We start from the raw sequence: 19,588 nt of genomic DNA, 5'->3' as shown, positions 1-19,588 counted from the left end.
CCGTGTTTCACATAAAGGAAATGACCAGTGTGTGTCTCAGAAATTCACAGTAACTCCACAAAACGTAGGCAATAATAAAAATCTAATAGGAAATTTGTTTAGTAGGATGAATTTAGCTACGTCAGAACCTTTGACGAGGGCCGACGTGTTGTTGTTAGAGGCGGCGGCTGTGGTTCAGCCAGCGCCGTCGTCAAATGTCACTGACCCATTGCAAATCATATTAAGCAAACTCGAGATAATCCAAACTAAACTGAATAACATTCAGACTGATCTCACTACCTTAAAAAACCGGAAATGATGAGATAAAAGCAGAATTAGTCATACTGCAAAACAGTAACACTGCACTAAACACGAAGTGTTACAGGTTTACAGAGACAGATTAAAACACTTAACGAGCAACAGGGTCAATCTACTGCTAAAATTCAAACTTTGTTTAATCAGAATAAGGAACTTGTATCTGACGTTAATAATTCGTGTTCTATCATGTTACATTAAGCACACAAGTAGTAAGTGTTGCTGACGCGCATGTTTCTGTAAACACACGTGCCGCAGAGCTAAATATCAAGGTAGATACCTTAGCAAATACTTTGAAAGACAGTTTGCAATTAGAAACTGTCAATCACTTCAATCAAGTTAACAAAGATTTTCACACTTGGCTGGACGAAAAGGACAAACATTTTAAAAGCTGAAACTTCCTGGCAGCTTAAAACTGTGTGCCGGACCGAGACTTTTTTTTTTAAATCTCATTTTGTTCGCTTTGATTCGTTGTATCTGCTCGGGGCGGACGTCGCAAGACACCCTTTTCAGTTCGTCGTTGATCCATTAACTCAGTTTTTTATTACAGAGGGCAGTTAACCCTCTGACCGAACACGCTGAGCTACCGTGCCGGCTGAGACTCGAACTCGGTACCTTTGCCTTTCGCGGGCAAGTGCTCTACCAACTGAGCTACTCTAGCACGACACACGCCCCGTCCTCACAACCTTACTTCTGCCAGTACCTCGTCTCCTACCTTCCAATCATAACAGTTCAGCAAGGTTCGCGGGAGAGCTTCTGTTAAGTTTGGAAGGTAGGAGACGAGGTACTGGGAGAAGTAAGGCTGTGAGGACGGGGCGTGAGTCGCGCTTGGGTAGCTCAGTTGGTAGAGCACTTGCCCGCGGAAGGCAAAGGTCCCGAGTTCGAGTCTCGGTCCGACACACAGTTCTAATCTGCCAGGAAGTTTCATATCAGCGCACGCTCCGCTGCAGAGTGAAGATCTCATTCTGGATTTCAAAAGTTGTTTACAACCAAATTTGACTACAATTGTCAATGATACAGATAAAGGAATTTTGAAGGCTGATACACATACTGTACATTTTCCACCACAAACTGGCAGACACATACAGAAACAGTCAAGTGATTACATACTTAATGAGCACACAAAACATACTAATAGTAAATCAAAATGCAAATGAACGGATGGAATATAAGTTTAATGCTAATCGTGGATATTCTCATCAGCCCAATCAGCAACAAGAAGTGGAGGAGCATGTACCGGCGTCAAAGAGCCGTAATACAAGTAACATATCCTATCCAGTGTATATGGGAAACGAGCATATTTTATATTAGGGGGTACGCAATGCATTAGCAGAAATGTCACAGAATGAAAGTATATTAAAATATAGGCAAGTCTTCACCCATGAAAAGAGAAGACTTTTTCTCAAAGCTTTTAGAAACTTTTTCCCCGTACATGGACAGACAGGCAAAAGATGTGACATCGAATTCATACAAGGTGAAACTGCCATACGCGCATGTAACGTTGCCGATCGTTGTACATACAGTATTACGAACAATTCGAGCGAGCTTTTCTGAACAAATTCTGAGCAGCTTCAGTTCAGGAGAGGCTTCGAAAAATGGAGTTCGAGCCAGAATCGTTCAATTCACGGCAACGTAAACTTCGTCGTTACTTTGACAGATATTTGAACATGACACGCCACTGGGATGATTACGTCTCGCGACGACACAGAGAGGTAATACGTGTATTAAAAACACGATTACCATTCCACGCAAAGGAAAAATTGATACAGGCACTAGGTCAGGATGTAGGACAATTTCTTTCGGGCTTAGTTTCACTTAATATCATTAATGACGACATGAAGAGTGAGCAATATAACAGAAATGCAAACAGGGCAGGATAGCCAACCTAATCCACAGGCGCAGAATAATGTCAACTGCACGGCACAGCAAAACATGCAAACATATCTGAATGCGTACAATAATAACAATGGCACGCATTCGAATGGAGATAATGTAAATAAAAACGAAAAGCCGGGAACAATAATAACAACTATCGAAGTGGAAATTATCATAATCACAATTAGCATAGCACCAAAAAGTCCCCGTATCAAAACAATCCGCAACCACAGCATTACGGAAACAATTACAGCAGGTGTTACTCAGCAAACAGTAATTTAATGGATCATGGTCAACCAAGCGAGAATAATGTTACAAATCAAAACATGATACCACACATACAAAGACAACAAAATGGTGGAAACAACAGACAATATCGGATAATAAATGTTATAAAGATGACGAGTGAAATCACTCCAACAACGATACATTAGACAAACTAAATATGGTCACAACTCACACCCAGGTGGTGACAGAGGAATGCGTATGGGACGATGATACAATAACACACATGTTTGACGCACCGACTGAAAAACAGTACACAAACACAATATAATTAGGGATGTAAACGCGCTACACATACTCTTACTAAGGCACAATCACGATGCAAGTTTAGCAGATGAGCTACTCCAGGATCATACTCAGTGCCGATCACCAGTAAAAGAGATCCTTCTAGCAACGACAAAAGGTATTGCAGGCAGTGGAGGATACAGAAACACCTCCAGTCTGCTAAAGATATCTTTAGCTACCTCTACTTTAACAGTGATGAAAAATAATCAAGTCACATGCAAAGTGGAAGAAAGTTATATTTAATCCTTTCGCAGACTGTGGTGAACATACCTCCCACTAAACGTATTTCTTTATAGCACTTTAAGGAAATATGTGTTTCCACTTATCTACGCTCCTGGCTTCACCTGCTGTAGTTTCTGTTTGTTGTGAAATATGGCCTTCAGGACTGTGGGAAGTATGTATTCCACCAAGCAATGGTGTTTTAATGATTGTTGGGAAGTATGGTTATCACCATCATAGAATACTTACCACACAATTATCTGCCATTTGCGGTCCTTGGGAAGCATAGTGCCCACCAACATTTGGGAAGCATATTCCCAAAAGCTCTGTATATCCCTGACATCTTGTGCTAGTACGACGGATCCAGTGTATGAAAACTGCTACAACAATCAGTTTCTGTTTATCGTGAGATCATTACTGTTGACGGAACACATTGCTTCATGATGTATGCAGTATTGTGACCTGCATCAGCTCATACTTTATTACATGATAAAGCTATAAGTTTTTTTTTTATATATCGGTAAGTAAACTTTAACATCGGCAACAAATATGTTCTGAATAAAGTAAAAGAAAAAATACAATAAAAACAGAAAATACTGTTCATTACTGTTTTACCTGCAATACCAATACATAACAGCACACAAAAGGGAAGGGGAAAATCCATTTACCACCAATTTTAATATCCCACAGAGGTGACATGGTGATTTTGGTACTAAATCACAAAATTAAAATTATCAAAAAATTAATACAGTCTGTTGATCACATTTCTAATAGGGTAGCAAAAAGATTATCTTCGCTGAGTTGCTACAAAATATGTGCCCATGAATGGGTTAAACTGATTAAACACATATAGAAGATAATGCCATACTAAGATATAAAAAAGTAGCAATTGTTATCTCCCTTAAATGATGAATTCTAGGCGCCTATCCTTCGTGGCAAATTCGTTGATTACATCGTCAATAGGACAATCACTGTCAGGATGAGTGTTCAACAGAGCTAAGCCATTAAGTCGATCCTCCTTCAATGTCGACCTCGAAGGTTCTCTGTACAGGAAAACAGTAGAATATTCGCGATTTTTTTCGAACAAATGCCAGGCAGAGTAACGTATCGACATCACTAGAATGGCCGCGACTTTTCTCGTAGGTATGTGTTAGCTATCTACGTGCCACACAGAAACGTATAAAATACGACGACGAGGACGCGCGTGCTACATGGGAAAGTGTAACTACTCGATAACTCGATACATCCGAGTCGACTGGCGAAAGAAATGAACGAATAGCGTGCACGCTGACCTGGCGGGGGCGTCGCGGGTGGCAATGCGGATGGCCCCGGGTGTGTGTGTGTGTGTGTGTGGGGGGGGGGGGGGGGGTGCGTGGGGCGCGCGCCCCCAAATATATCCGTCACTGCCTATAAGTGGTATACGAGTGTCATGACTGATACGGGAGCAGTGATTAGCGCCATATTTCACAATTTTCATAAACGAATGGTTGCATTATGATCGATACATGAATTTCGGACAATGCTTCATATTATACAGGTTATAAGTGGAGGAATTTTTTGAAAGATAATGACATCCAAATTATCCTTTTCTCAAGATTTAGCCCTCCATCTAATCCGCGTGACAGTGCATTCGAGAAACTAGACCGTTTTATGCGAATGTACATATCAGGGAATCATGCCAAGTGGGGGAGCTATTTGTCCTTTTCGAGGGCTTTTACAACGGTTTTCCAATATATGTCTAATTATGCACCTACCAATATTATGATTGACGTAAAGGAAAGTAACGAATGGTGTGATCCCCTTCCGAAGAATCGTGGACAACCGGAACCCTACTACTACAAGATATGAGATGTATTAGTCACCCTAGTAATTAACGCCAGAATCAGAAAACACGAGTTTCACAAAACACACGAATTTACAAGAGGCAGGCAAGTACTTTTGGGTATTCAGCCAAAAATCTTATGCATTGAAGTGACGTAACGTTAAGTGGGCGCCTCTTTGTGAAGATCCATACATCATTTCTCACATTCCACATGCTGTGTCGTACTTGTTACAAAATCCTAGAACAAACAGCATAGTTAGATTACTCCATCATAGAGATTTGAGTAAGTTTCATTTAAAAGCATAGACAAAGTCTTTAAGAGACAAGCAGGTAAGTATACTACAAACCACGAATGTAAATCACAGCTCCGTCTCCACAGCTTACAAATATACAAAATCGTCTAATGATTTTATTCCGGATCAGCACCTAAAAAGAAGAAGAAGAGACGGCGATGAAGGAAACTTTATTACATTTGAATGATCTCTATATGATAAATAATTTATTATCCTGCATAATGAATGTTATGCCAATCATTCAGGTATTTTCTGTGTAACAGTATTGACAGAAGACTGAGCACGTAAGAACCTAAAACGAAAAGAAATCATTCTTAGAAACAAACTACAGCAGAGTCTCGCTAATCCGAACCCCGGGAATCCGAACGTTCGGTTAATCCAAGCATGAAAAGTGTTAGTCCAAGTATGAAAAACTGTGAGGTAAATTGCTGTACATACACACTATTTTAATTTACACAGAGCAGTAAACATGTATTAGAAAAACTGGCAAGAAAACATTAGGTTTAAACAATGCATAACAATGAAAGAAAAAGCTGTCAAACTTACTGTAGTACTGCAAGCATTTTATCTCTGCTTTTTAGATGACAAAAACTGAGTCTTGATTTTTTGGCGTAAGGAAGACAGTCTGTTATATAACACATATGTTACTTTAAATCCGTCTTGATTGCAAATTTTTTTTATTATTCATATGACCGGTTTCGGTTCATTCAGAACCATCTTCAGATCTGATATTTAAGTTACAGGAGTAACCCGTCCAATTCAGCAACTTTCACATGCTACGTCACATGATGTGACGTAGCATGTGAAAGTTGCTGAATTGGACGGGTTACTCCTGTAACATAAATATCAGATCTGAAGATGGTTCTGAATGAACCGAAACCGGTCATATGAATAATAAAAAAAAAAATTTGCAATCAAGACGGATTTAAAATAACATAAAAATCACCGATTGCTGTTATCCCATAAGACATTATGTCTGTTTTTGCAAAATATAACACATAGTTGCGCCATAGTCTCATAAACATCAAATCAGCGGGTGTAGCAGTGGGAAGATGCTCCAAATAACGTAGGGCAAGGTTAAGGGCTTCTGCTGCGTCAGTGCGTGGCACCAGCTCTCCTTTGTCGCTTTCAGGCTCATTGTCACTTCCATTACAGCAGTCCACTGGTCTTGAGTCACAGCAGCATCTAAATCAGCGCCAGTAAGGTTCTCCACACATGCCCCATCCACTGACGTCCACTCATCTATGTCTTCTTCACTAGCTTCTTCACATCCAGGGATTGTCTGTATCATCTGTAGTAGATTTCCCTCTTCATTTTCCATTAAGGTGCCCTGTGAAATTCAAGAGAGGTCCACAGTTTTCTCCACGATTTTCTCAGAGTATTTTCTGAAATATTCTGCCATGCCTCAGCAGCCCAATAAACAACATCCTTCACACTAGTCTTTTTTATTTTGTCCACTAAAGGAATGTCATCATCTTCTATCAGCATTGTTAAGAATTGTTTTCTGTAAATCAGTTTTAATGTTTGCAGTACGCCCTGGTCCGTCGTCTGTAGAAGTGGTGTAACATTCGGCGGCAAGTCAAGAGGGTTGAGGTCAGGAGAGAATGGAGGCCATGGAATTGGTCCGCCTCTACCAATCCATCGGTCACCGAATCTGTTGTTGAGAAGCGTACGAACGACTGAAATGTAGAGGAGCTCCATCGTGCATGAACCACATGTTGTGTCGTACTTGTAAAAGCACATGTTCTAGCAGCACAGGTAGTGTCCCGTATGAAATAATGGCGGTGAATAGAGGAAGTACAGTACATACTGACGAAACTAAAATGAGCTCTGACATGGAAATTAAGCGTTTCCGGACACATGTCCACATAACATCTTTTCTTTATTTGGGTGTGAGGAATGTTTTCTGAAAGTTTGGCCGTACCTTTTTGTAACACCCTGTATACGGTCAGGGACGTCATGTTGCAGTTTTTAAAAGCTCCGGGCTTAGCACATTTGCCGATCAGCATTAAACGCAAGCTGTGATTACCAGCAGCGTTACTGCGCGCTAATAATGTCACACGATCTTTGTACATTTCAAAACCAGGAGCAAGGTCTCCTGCTTCTGATGCCAGGCTCTTTGTTGGCAATGCTCTAAAATTAAGGCCAGTCTCGTTATAAATTTGTTGGGGAGAATACTTTCCCTCTCTTATCATTTTTTCAAACTCACCCAAGTATTCCTTCACTGCATCACGGTCAGAAAAAAGCTTCTCTCCAGTAATTGTTAGCTGACGGATTCCATGACATGGCGTTTTTTGAATCTATCCAACCAACCCGTACTCGCACTAAAAGACTCATCACCATTCATTAACGTGTTCAGGTAAACAGCTTTCTCCTGAACCAGTGCACCACTCGAAGGAGTTCCCCTTTCTCTTATTGCGTAAATCAGAGAAAAACAGCTTCATCCACTTTATCGTACTGGAACTGTTTCAAAGTCTACGAATTTCGAGTGTTTTTCCAGAAGACGATGCACAAGACTGTTCAAGTTTCACTCGGTTCTTTTTCTAATTACGAATGGTTGCTTTATCAACATCCAGTTCCGTTACCAGTTTAGATAATACCTACACTACTACATCTGAAGGAATACAATACAACTGTTACGCTTTCCAGCGATCGATAAGTAACATAACCAAGCGCTCTGCGCGCCAACTGGCAGTGCACTGACCTCAGACACTACAAAGGTCTCAACAGTGCACAACAAAAAAGGCAGGGAATGAGAGTGAGCCATTATTCCCACTCTTGTTTCCATTTGTTACAATGGTGTACCTGCTTATCTGCTTGGTAGACTTCATTCTAGAAACTCGTCACCCTAATTACGGGCAATCTGAACAAATCGGCAATCTGAAAAAGGTCCGGTCCCAATAAGTTGGGATTAACGGGACCCTACTGTACGTTTCAAAACACAGAATGAAACCACTTACATTCAGAATATAATGTAAAATATCAAAAGAAGCAGACAAATGATGTAGATGAACGAAATCGTCACACAACATTGAAAAATAGATTAACGCCCACAAACACATCAAGTGCTGTATTATGCAACTGGACTTAGAGCAATTTTAGTTCTTACTTTAACTGTCCTATGCGTTTCAGCTTATGTGTTGTTTCGCGGCTAGTGTGGGTCTAATCTTTTGTCAGTTTTCGATACGAATTTAAAAAATCGTAATTTTGACATAAAGGAAACAAGAGGCATAGAATTGATGCATAAGTAAAGGTATTGTAGAAGTTTAGAATGACAGAAGTAGATAGACAGAAAAACTTTTAAAACAACGAACGGAATCATATAAATGATGACATGAATGTTGTAAGGCACCACGAACTGTGATAAATTTAAACATGGAAGTTCAACGAAGTGTACGGTGAAATACGAGGGTGAGCCAAATTAAAACCTTAAATTTGTAACAACAAATAGAAATTTCGCGCCGTTATCCTGTAAGTTGACAAGCGTGCTACAAACAGCGTGCAGAATGGCCTGCAGGTGGCAGCATAGTGCAGATGCACACATACCGTCGCAGTATCAGTATAACGACAGCATTTTGTTATTAGTTTTTTACGTAGTGAAGGTGTGAAATCTACTGAAATTCATCGATGAATGAAGGTTCAGTACGGTGGTGTATGTTTGTCACAGCAGCAAGTCTACGAATGGAGTAAGAAGTTCGCAAATGGTATGACTTCAGTGGAAGATGCTCCTCGTCCAGGTCAAGCGCAAAGAGTTGTGACTCCACAGAGAATTGCAGCAGTTGAAGCAATGGTGAAGGAAAACCACCGACTGACGCTGAATGACATTGCAGCATGTTTACAGATTAGTCACGGGCCAGAATACCACATTGACGATGTGCATGATGTGCTCCACTTTCACAATGTGTCTGCAAGATGTGTGCCGCGGCAGCTGACTCCTGAAATGAGAGAACGACTTGTTGACGCTTGTGAAGAATTTCTGCGGCGCTTTGAACGAGAAGATGATGGATTCCTTGCAAGAATCGTTACTGGGGACGATACCTGGGTTCATTTCCACCGACCGGAAACGAAGAGACCGAGAAGGAATGGCGCCATTTCTCATCACCAAAACCAAAGAAGTTTCGAACAGGACCATCAGCAGGGAAGATTATGCTGACTGTCTTTTGGGACGAAATTGGCGTCATTTTGGAGCAGTACATGCTTAGAGGGACCACTGTCACCCGTGCATCAAACACAGATATTCTAAAAATTCATCTGCGGCCTGCAATCAAATCAAAGCGACGTGGACAGCTGCCAGCAGGTGTCTTTTTGCAACATGACAATACAAGGTCCCACACTGCATGTACAACAGATGCAACAATCGCAGACCTGCAGTCCGCAGCTCGTGGTCGTGCGGTAGCGTTCTTGCTTCCCACGCCCGGGTTCCCGGGTTCGATTCCCGGCGGGGTCAGGGTTTTTCTCTGCCTCGTGATGACTGGGTGTTGTGTGATGTCCTTAGGTTAGTTAGGTTTAAGTAGTTCTAAGTTCTAGGGGACTGATGACCATAGATGTTAAGTCCCATAGTGCTCAGAGCCATTTGAACAGACCTGCATTTTGAGTGTCTTCCTCATCCACCATACTCACCAGGCCTTGCCCCAATGAATTTCCATAGGTTTGGACCACTCAAAGACGCAATGGTTGAAGCAATACGCCACACGGTGCATGAGTGGTTGCGCGGAATACTAGAAGAATTTTTTTCTAAGGGAATTTTTGAACTTTTCAAGCGCTGGAGGACTTGCATTCGACGTGGGGGAGATTATGTTGAAAAGTGATACCGCTTTGTACCACTTCTGCAAAATAAATAATATTTTAAAAAATATTTAAGGTTTTCATTTGACTCACCCTCGTATGCGTGAGGCTACATCAATCAGCAAACAGTTTTCTAAGAAGCAACTGTTACTAGAACAACTACTCATGTGTTACTAACAGTAACCAACAGTGCGTTTCACCAAGTGTTTAACGAAGTGCGTCCTATGCTTTAGCATCTTCTGATATCTGACCACGAATACATGAACAGAGCAGAGGAATCGACCACCTGTGGGGTATTCTATAGTTCACGGAAATAACTAAGTGGGGGCGCCATCTGTTTATCAAAGTGTGCACTTCGATTTTGTGGTATCTAACTATAGTAGTAACAGGGAGTAGATGAAATACTTGTAAGCTAGTTTTCTTTTGCAATTACTTTTCCTTCACAGTTCTCTTTCTCTGTGAGTTACAGCATATCACTGCCGCGCAGGGTAGCCGCGCGATCTCGCGCCTTGCCATGGCTCGCGCGGCTCCTTCCGTCGGAGGTTCGAGTTCCCCCTCGGGTATAGTTGTGTGTATTGTCCTCAGCGTAAGTTAGATTAAGTAGTGTGTAAGCCCAGGGATAGATGACCTCAACTGTTTGTTCCCATAGGAACTTACCACACGTTTCCAAATTTCCGAAATTACAACTTATCACTACATGCAGCTTGTATGTTAACTGTCCGACACTCCAGCAGGCCGTAACAGAGTCTGATATATCCAGAGATGACAGACATTAGAGTGAAACATGTATTTTCGTATTTCTACAGAAGTATTCGCCGTTCGTCCGGGTATTCCACCGAGTTTACAAAGAACTTCGTTGTACGTGACCCATATGACGTCATAAGTGCAGTTGCCGTTAACCAGTATGCATTGGATACTTTTCTGGCACCGCGCTCCCGAATCAATCTGCACAACTACCAAAGAAATAAAGAAACTTAAATATCTAAATGTATATTTCACATATTTATCAAAAGGACCACAATGAAACAAAGAAATTGGGAACGTTAATATAAAAACTGCCCTGGTGCGTCGAGGCACTGTCAGTGAGATACCTTAGGAGGCCAGACAGCATAGAGATTAAGCGGCAAAAATTAAAGTCCAGCTAATAAAAATTACATTGGAGATAAATTATTTCAAGTCTGAGTTATCATGTACCTGAACTGACGGAAATGTAGCTGCTCGAGTTTCGCCAGCGATCAGAGTTAACTCAACTGTAACCCCATCTGGGGAATTCAGCAGTAAAACTGGTAGTACTTTCCTGTTAAAAGTCGCTGGTATAAGAAATATAACCGTAGCCGCTCTAACTGATACTGTGATTAACCGTTTGACTCACGTTTAGGCTGCCATTGCCCGCTCCTTGCGACCCGAACGTATTCTACTCTATCCGTCCTTACGCTGCCTACACACAAAACATTAGAAGATTCGTCACCATGTCAACAAAACATTAAAGATAATATTGACATACGCTTGTAGAAACAAAATTAATATTCAAGCATATAATGATCTAAACAAATAATTTGTGTTATCAAGACCGGAAACCGTCGTTGTAAAAGACAAGCCTATTTTATCGCAACTGCTAGCACAATCTGTCCGAATATATTTCTGAATGTTTCTCAATAATTTTGTCAACCTGTGATTGACATACTTTGTCATTAATTTCATCATCAATATCACTATTGAACGAATTAAAGGTAAACTTTCTCTTCATATCTCAAAGTTACCATTCTGATTTATCACGTAACAAAAGGTATTATTTTTGTCTCAACTCCGTTTATTTACTTAAGTTTTGTCCTCGTTCACGTTATATGCGTTTGCTATTTTTCAATTACCATTTCCATCTCTGCAATAATTACCTTCATTCTTCATTATTTTATGATTAACGTTATTACGTTTCGTTTTTCAACATGTTTTTCTAGACACATCACCTCTGATTCCGTACATTCACTTAGGATATCTGCGGTCGACAATAACTCATAATTCTTAGCCTCGTGTTTCACCATTTAACCGTCGTACTAAAGCCCTTGATTTTTCACCACTTTTATTGCTTCTCCTACCGATTCCTTTTCAGTATTTTCATTTCTAGTATGAACACCTTTTCTATATATGTCAGTTCAGCTTTAATTTTTTCGTGTGGGTCTTGAGAAACTATTTTCCACTCATGAACTTGCACAATAATTGTGTTATTAATCTGCGTACACTATTTAGAAAACGGGCATGTTTGTCAAAATTTCCCCTTGCGTTTACGGACGAGTCTCCTTAATCTCTGGTTCCCCAGTTGCCTGAACATTGTAGTTACAAGCTACATTACGATACTGACTATTTTCCTAAACAGTTTCGTGACAAGCTACATCTTGAAATTCACCGAAAGGTAGTAAACTGTTATTCTGATGATTCATTAACTCCTGAATTCGTTATTAATAATACCGCAGTAGGTGATAAAAACATCACACGTGTTGTTTTCATCAACTGAACTCATCTTGTTACAGCACAAAATTTGTAATTCTTAAAATTGTGGGATGAAGTCCCCTAAAACCGCAACGGAAGTTCCATTCTTTAACAGTTTTGTAAGAGAAGCTCACATTAACGACTGTGAAGTTAGGCGCCGCCTCCACGCTGTCACAAAGCTGGATCTGCGCTCGTCAGGCTGCTATCGGGACAGACTCTGCCTGTGGCCTGCAGTCTGCAGCTGCCGTCCGCCACAGCTGAGGTGAAGTCTCACACGCCGTCCTTCGTAACCCGACGATTTTGACACAACGACGGAGATTCGATACATCGGCCGGTCCCGATCCGCAATGCCCGTAACGAGCCTCTGCTGTCGCCGAACTCAATAGTCGTCCGCGTCGTCAGTGAGCGCGCCGTCTCCACGTCTGCAGCTTCGGTCACACTTTTCACGCCGTCACCCGATCACCGTCGTGGCGTCCGCCTGCTTAGCTGAGTGGAAACGTGTTTGCCTCCCGTGCAGAGGGTCCGACTTCGATTCTGGGCCGCATTGGAGATTTTCTCGAGGACTGGGTGTTGTATTGTCCTCCTCATCACCGACACACAAGTCGGCCAATGCGGCGTCACCTACAATAAAACTTGCAACCTGGCGGCCGAACTTCCGCAGGTAGGAGCTCCCGGCCACCACTGACACAGAATTATTGCAATGTCGTGGTAATTAACACCCATCCACTCACGCACAGTTCCCAGTAACCCTGTAATGGTCCACAGATGCAGTCCCTAAACAACGTGTTCTAATACTTCTATGTATCTAGTGAAATGCCCTCTAAACCAGCTGGGCAGAACATGTGATTAGAATTGTGGAAAGGGCCAAATAAGGTTGTGGTCAGTTTCACCTTAACATTGTAATTTATTGTAATTTAATAACACATCAAATTCCAAATCTTTCACGGCTGAAGGCCTCCAAACAAGAAAACTTAAAAAAATCAACAAGGTAATTTCAAGTGACTAAACACATGCAGTTACAATTTCAAATGAAATAATTAGTATATAAACGGCTGAAGGCCCATAATAGTATTTTCAAGGTTTTAAAATAAGTTACCATAACATTTCAAAGGCAGAAGGCCGCAATGTTTTTGCTTAAAAGGTTCCAAGGGGTTGAAGGACCACCATTAATTTTTCAAAATTTTAAAAAACTGTAGTCATAATTCTTAAGTTTTAGGTGGCTGAAACGCACTAAACGAAAAGACAACACAACGACAATAACCTTCCAGCAAAAATCCACTTCCCGGAATTCAAACTTACTTATACGCGCCTGAAGGCCTTCAATTTACCTAAAATACGGTACAACTAAGAATTTTTTAAATCATTGGCTATGATAGATAATAAACAGACATTTAAACACTGGTGAGGAAGGCTATAAAATGAATGGCACTCAGAAGCCTCCAAGGGGTCGGTCTGCCCTCGTGCTCGTAAGTGAGACGGGTAGTGAGCCCAACTACACTTGATCCGTCGGTAACCCAACCAAAGGACAGCCACAGACCGACCGACAAAACGACTTGCTTGCCACCCATCAGTACATGGGAACTCAAACAGAAAATGTTACTAACGTGATTATCCACAATGAAATACCATGTTGAACAGCGACATCAGGCGAGGAAAGGACGCTGCCTGAAATTACTTTAGTGCCAGGGCAGGTAATCGGAACACTACCGGCCACAAGGCCGAAAATTCCGCTGGTACACTTAAATTTTAGTCAACCAATATAGTTAATTCCTCCGCAATACAAAGCAATACAAACAGTGTTGCTCGCAGCAAAACCTCCCCAACGGCGAACCACCTAACAACATAACAACAACATAAAAACACCACTCAACTTTGACGTCCTTGGTCGGTGAGCCACGAAGCTCGTAGCGATCGGTCAGCTCCACACATGCTCCGACACTGCGCAGGGACCCAGCCGACTGCACTGCGCGGAGATATCTTCCCTAGGACGCAGCAACCAACCGACTGCCGTTAGAATGCCGACAGCATCTAAAATAGTCGTCAGTGGACGTAACGCCAAATACACACACAACCTGACAAACACTTGCACGAAGACCTGAACGATACTCAACTAGTAACTAAGCATGCACGAACACAAATCGGGAGTCGATGCACAAACACACACACACACACACACACACACACACACACAAACATAGCCGACTTACGAATGGTCGGCGAGCCAAAAGGTGTCCGGATGGACGGCCGACCGACGATCCACCAAGACCGTGGCCCGGCTCAAGTGATGCGTCGCGGCAATGGTCAGGCCAGCCATGTCGACGCAGACCTCACTGCTGCTCCCTCTGGGCTGGCTCTGAGCACTATGGGACTTAACATCTTAGGTCATCAGTCCCCTAGAACATAGAACTAACTACTTAAACCCAACTAACCTAAGGACATCACACACATACATGCCCGAGGCAGGATTCAAACCTGCGACCGTAGCAGTCCCGCGGTTCCGGACTGCAGCGCCTAGAACCGCACGGCCACCGCGGCCGGCGCTGCTCCCTCCCGACTGCACTAGTGCCGCATTGCAACTCCCCGACTGGCAGGTCCGGACTGCACTCCAGACGTGTTCCAAAGGAATGCCAGACCCGAACTCACCAACTACAGACAACGACCAGGAAGTAATAGCAGTCGAGCAAAGATACTACGATATTGGATATATCGATACGCGCTGCTAACGCCGCTCACGGTCGTTCAAAGCAGCAACTCAGTGACAGTAATTTAAAGTAACGTAGTGAGGTGGCAGCACGTTAAAAAAGGGTGTAAAATACATGATGGCGGGAACACGAGCCACGCACCGCTCATCTAGCCCTGCTAACTAGCAGGTGCGTTAGCCACTAACACTGAAACCTCCAGATGTCAGACGCTCATATCGGTACCAATCGTTGTATGTAGATCAACCAAAACACCGATTTAGTTCGTGCTATGTGATGTCGTCTAGTAGAACATGCGTAAAAGGCAATTAAAAGTAACACCAGAATTACGGAACTCTTTTGAAAGGCGTATCTGTACGTGACAGTTTTGCAGATATCTCATGGGTGAGTTGGTAGAGCGTTAGTTTATGGTACCAAAGGTTCCGCATTCAAACCGCATTAACAACAATTTATGCTAACTGTTTACGTGTGAAAATGTTCTATGGGAGGACATTTTCCTGATATGTAAAAGGACTTTTCGGGGTTTTTAGCTATATTCTGTTGGCAGTCTGCTTTCGCTTCGTTTATCGAAAGTAGCAAACCTATAGAGTACATTTGTGTAGACAGATGCGACAAAATAGACACCACTCGGGATGATGCACTTAGTGCATTTGTAGTTTCAAAGAATAAACATAAAAAGTCCGGACAGTAGAACGAGGAAACAGTTGCAACACGCGCATAGAAGCATTAATATTCCCATACAACACTTTCTACCATAATATAGTAAAATGAAGGTCATCATTGGAGAAGCCAGGGCCCTTGGTACGATGGCCTCACACTCTACCCACTTCCCCACAGCAGTTATACGAATTAATTACTCACAGTTATGCTTTTCTTGAATTCCGTAGTGCTGGTGTTACATTTTATTAAGGTTTACGCTCCTTCTGCTGGATGACAGCACGTAGTATGAACTAAATCGGAGTTTTGGGTGATACTCTATCGACATACAGCGTTCGGTATCGATCTGAGAGTCTGACAGCTGGAGATTTGGGTGTGAGCCACCATGGCACAGTTCTTCACACAAATGCACCGATTGCGGTGGTACGCCTCCCTTCTCGATCCAAATTCTCGGTACCGCCCAAGTCTAAATTCTGTCTTACCCACGAACAGAATTGCTTAGGCTCTCCATGTTCTGAAACAGCGCGTCAACATCGAACGCAAACGGAGGATCCAGCCTGAAACCTAGGGCAGATACTTATACAAATAAAACGACACTATGTCAGAGACTTCACTGGTCTCCTACAGATGTGATTTTATGTACACAGACTCACACACCTGCCTAATAAGTAGGAAAACCAGGTTCGACTCTCGGTTCAAATGGCTCTGAGCACTATGGGACTTACATCTGAGGTCATCAGTCCCCTAGAACTTAGAACTGCTTAAACCTAACTAACCAAAGGACATTACACACAGCCATGCCCGAGGCAGGATTCGAACCTGCGACCGTAGCTCGACTCTCGGCCTTGGTACAAATTTCCACTTGTTGCTTCAGTCTGTATACATAAAGTCATATCTGTATGAGACCAGTCAAGTTTCTGAAATTGTGTCGGTTCGTATTCTACCACTGTTCACTGTCTATAGTTAACATTGTCACACGTCAAATGCAGGAAAATTCAGTGTCACTGATTTTAACAACTTAACCCTTAATAAGAGCTGTATGTTTAATGATCAGCGTAATAAATTTTCCCGTTCATAATATTAATTAATCTGAATGGTTCACATCACAGCAATTATTCATTGTCCAACAGCAATTTACAAAATTTACAGACGGTATTCATTGTTCGTAATATTTCATACCCTGCTAGTAATTCACTATTTATTGGGTCTTTTCAAAGTTCAGACGCAATATTTAAAATTAAAACACCTCTTGTCCCGGCAGTTACACATTGTTCAATGAATAATTCCAAAAGTCACACGTCAAACCTATTGGTCGAAGCGTTCGCTGCCATACCAGTTCAGTTTATTTACAGTTTCCAAATCCCGTTCGTAATATTCCCTGCTCAAAATATTTTCTCTCACACGTTTCACTCACAGTCTGTAGGCTGTTTTGCTCAGAGAAGGATGCCAAGCGTCGCGGCTCCATAAATTACCCTACTAACTAACACATTAATGAAAAGAGTACAGATTGTTCCTCCCGAATGTTTGCATGTTGCATGCTACGTTGGCTATCTCGTAATGAAAAATCCAGCAAAAGTTTTCCAATTTACATAGCTCAGCAAGAAGAGTTTTACACATATATGTGCGGCGTATGACAAATTGACAATTTGGGCCGACCAGAAAGCGTTTCTGGATTTCCGAGGGGCTTAAGGCAATCGTTCTAGAGAAGTTGAGCATCCACATTCGAGTGCCGGTCCGGCACAAATTTTGATTACTTTCCACCCCATCATGAGGCCGCAGAAGAAGAAAAAGAAAAGTTCCTCGTAAATCTGTCTTGATGTGCACACTGGTTTCCTTATCCGCCGATTGCAGATTCTAAATATGAATGATGTAACCGCAGGTGGGAGAGTGTCAACGCTACATCAGTGAATATCTGGAAATAAAAGGATACCACAATTTTTTGGTTATAAACTAAGGAGAAAACAGTCCTTAAAGTCACAGTAGGAGCGATACTTGAATCTTAATTTCGCGGACTCTCACCTTCTCTTATCGAGCACCATTGCAAGTACGAGTACATTAAATTACCTACACATGACATCAATGACCTTTCGGATGTGCACACACGCGTGACCGCATATAAACTTTGTCTGAGGCGCTTTTAATCATTACTTCAATTTTAAATGAAACTACCATTCATCCACATCACATACTTCTTGTGTCTCCAAAACCTAGTCCTAGACTGAGGTCATAAATGTTTCCCTGAGCTGACTAATAATTTAACTTCAACAATATAAAATATCCACTCGTGTTAAGTAAACGGCGTCAGCATCAAAGTTAGTTCTAGACACAGTGTGTAACTAGGTTCAGTGTTTCGTCATTTCCCGCGGGGGCGTGTATCTGATTCGTCGATTTAGTCGGCCAGTGATTAACATCATTGCAAAAAAGTGTAATTAAAATGTGACCATCGTTTTTGAGTTACTGATATGATGATTAGATAGCTGTCAGACAGAACATTGTTTACAGTCTAGTCGGGGGTAAACATTTAAATAGGTAATATTAATAAATAAACTCACGCCTTTGCCGCCAAGCTTCGCAGTGTGATTCACCGAATTATCTATACTCTGTATCATGAGTGGGCAACGGCCACCTGCGGACCGTATCCGGCTGCTGATTGGTTTCAGTCCGGGCTGGTCAAGAAATTCGTGAGACAGTGAGAAACTAGGCGCTGCATAATTTTGCTACGCGAGTTTTTAAGACACCTATTGCAAAACTTTGTAACTAAATATCCTGTTCACGACGCTAAAATAAATGCAGATATGTGAATATGGGGACAACAGAACATGAATTTACTCCAAATAAGCCTGCTTCGAGGCACAATTTGTCCAAGTGACAGTTCGGAAAAGGTTTGCCATTCAGATCTGTGCTTTACCCCATAAAGATGAACGTCCGGGACACTATAGTTTAGAGTTTACGCCCAAGGAGTTCTGCTGTCGCGTCATGTGCCGAGGAGGTCCGCGCTCGTAAATAAATATACTCATGTTCAGAAAAAAATACAGAACACTTTGAACAGTTAGACGCAGGACGTTCACTGGCCATGTAAGTCAGTATGTTCTGAAGAAATTATTAGCATTTCAGGCATCTCGTTTCAGTATATGTCCTGCTGCCTAGTAGGTACTAGGTCTGCCATAGGCCCTGATAACTTGCTCCATGCGTGATGGTGTGGAAACGTATAAGGGACGAATGGTACCCTTGTGGGATAGCCATCCATGATGCATTTACCTGGTGCCAAAGTTCCTCTGTCGTGGTTGGCCCTGGGTCACAGTGCTGGGCCCGTCGTTTCACCACATCCCATACATTTTCGATTGGTGACAATTCTGGTGATGTGATGTGCCAGGGCAAAAGGTTGACTTAGGATAACAGGAAGAAGGCACGTGTTCGTGCAGCAACATGTAGTCGTGCATTGTCTTGCTGGAAAATGGTTTCTGGGGTGATGGGCAGGAAAGATAGGGTTACGGGCCGCAGGACGTCATTCACCGTGATCACACTTGTCACAATGTTCTGGCCAAGCATCAAATGTGATGTGTACCCAATTGAACCCCACATCTTGGGGCTCTGAGATGACGCTCTATGTCTTGTGCGAAATCAGTCACTGTTATACCACTCCCCCGTCTGATACGAACCAAAATGTGGCCTTATTTTCAAACAAACGCAACCCTGATTCGTCCGAATAAACTATCTGCTGCCATTCCCGTCGGAAGTGACGTTGTCCCATACACCATTGCACGCGCACGTAACCCATGCTGTAATAAGCGGCGACGGGTTGCCACCCGAGATAGTGTGCGATATGTTCTATTATTCATCGGTTGCGCCAGAGCAGAGGAGGTCGCAGATTTTTCCTGCAATGCCTTTCG

At 42.3% G+C, this 19,588-nt stretch overlaps 1 non-coding gene across 1 annotated transcript; it reads left to right on the top strand.

Annotated features, from left to right (window-relative positions):
• The first annotated feature begins 1,120 nt into the window (after window positions 1-1,120).
• On the top strand, window positions 1,121-1,195 carry Trnap-cgg (transfer RNA proline (anticodon CGG)). Its single transcript has one exon. It is a non-coding gene; the product is annotated as a tRNA-Pro (tRNA).
• Window positions 1,196-19,588: the final 18,393 nt, after the last annotated feature.

This window comes from Schistocerca serialis, chromosome 6 (assembly GCF_023864345.2).
Source record: "Schistocerca serialis cubense isolate TAMUIC-IGC-003099 chromosome 6, iqSchSeri2.2, whole genome shotgun sequence".
NCBI lineage: Eukaryota > Metazoa > Arthropoda > Insecta > Orthoptera > Acrididae > Schistocerca > Schistocerca serialis.
The sequence above is the reverse complement of the archived record's forward strand: the minus strand, read 5'-3'. Positions and strand labels throughout refer to the sequence as shown.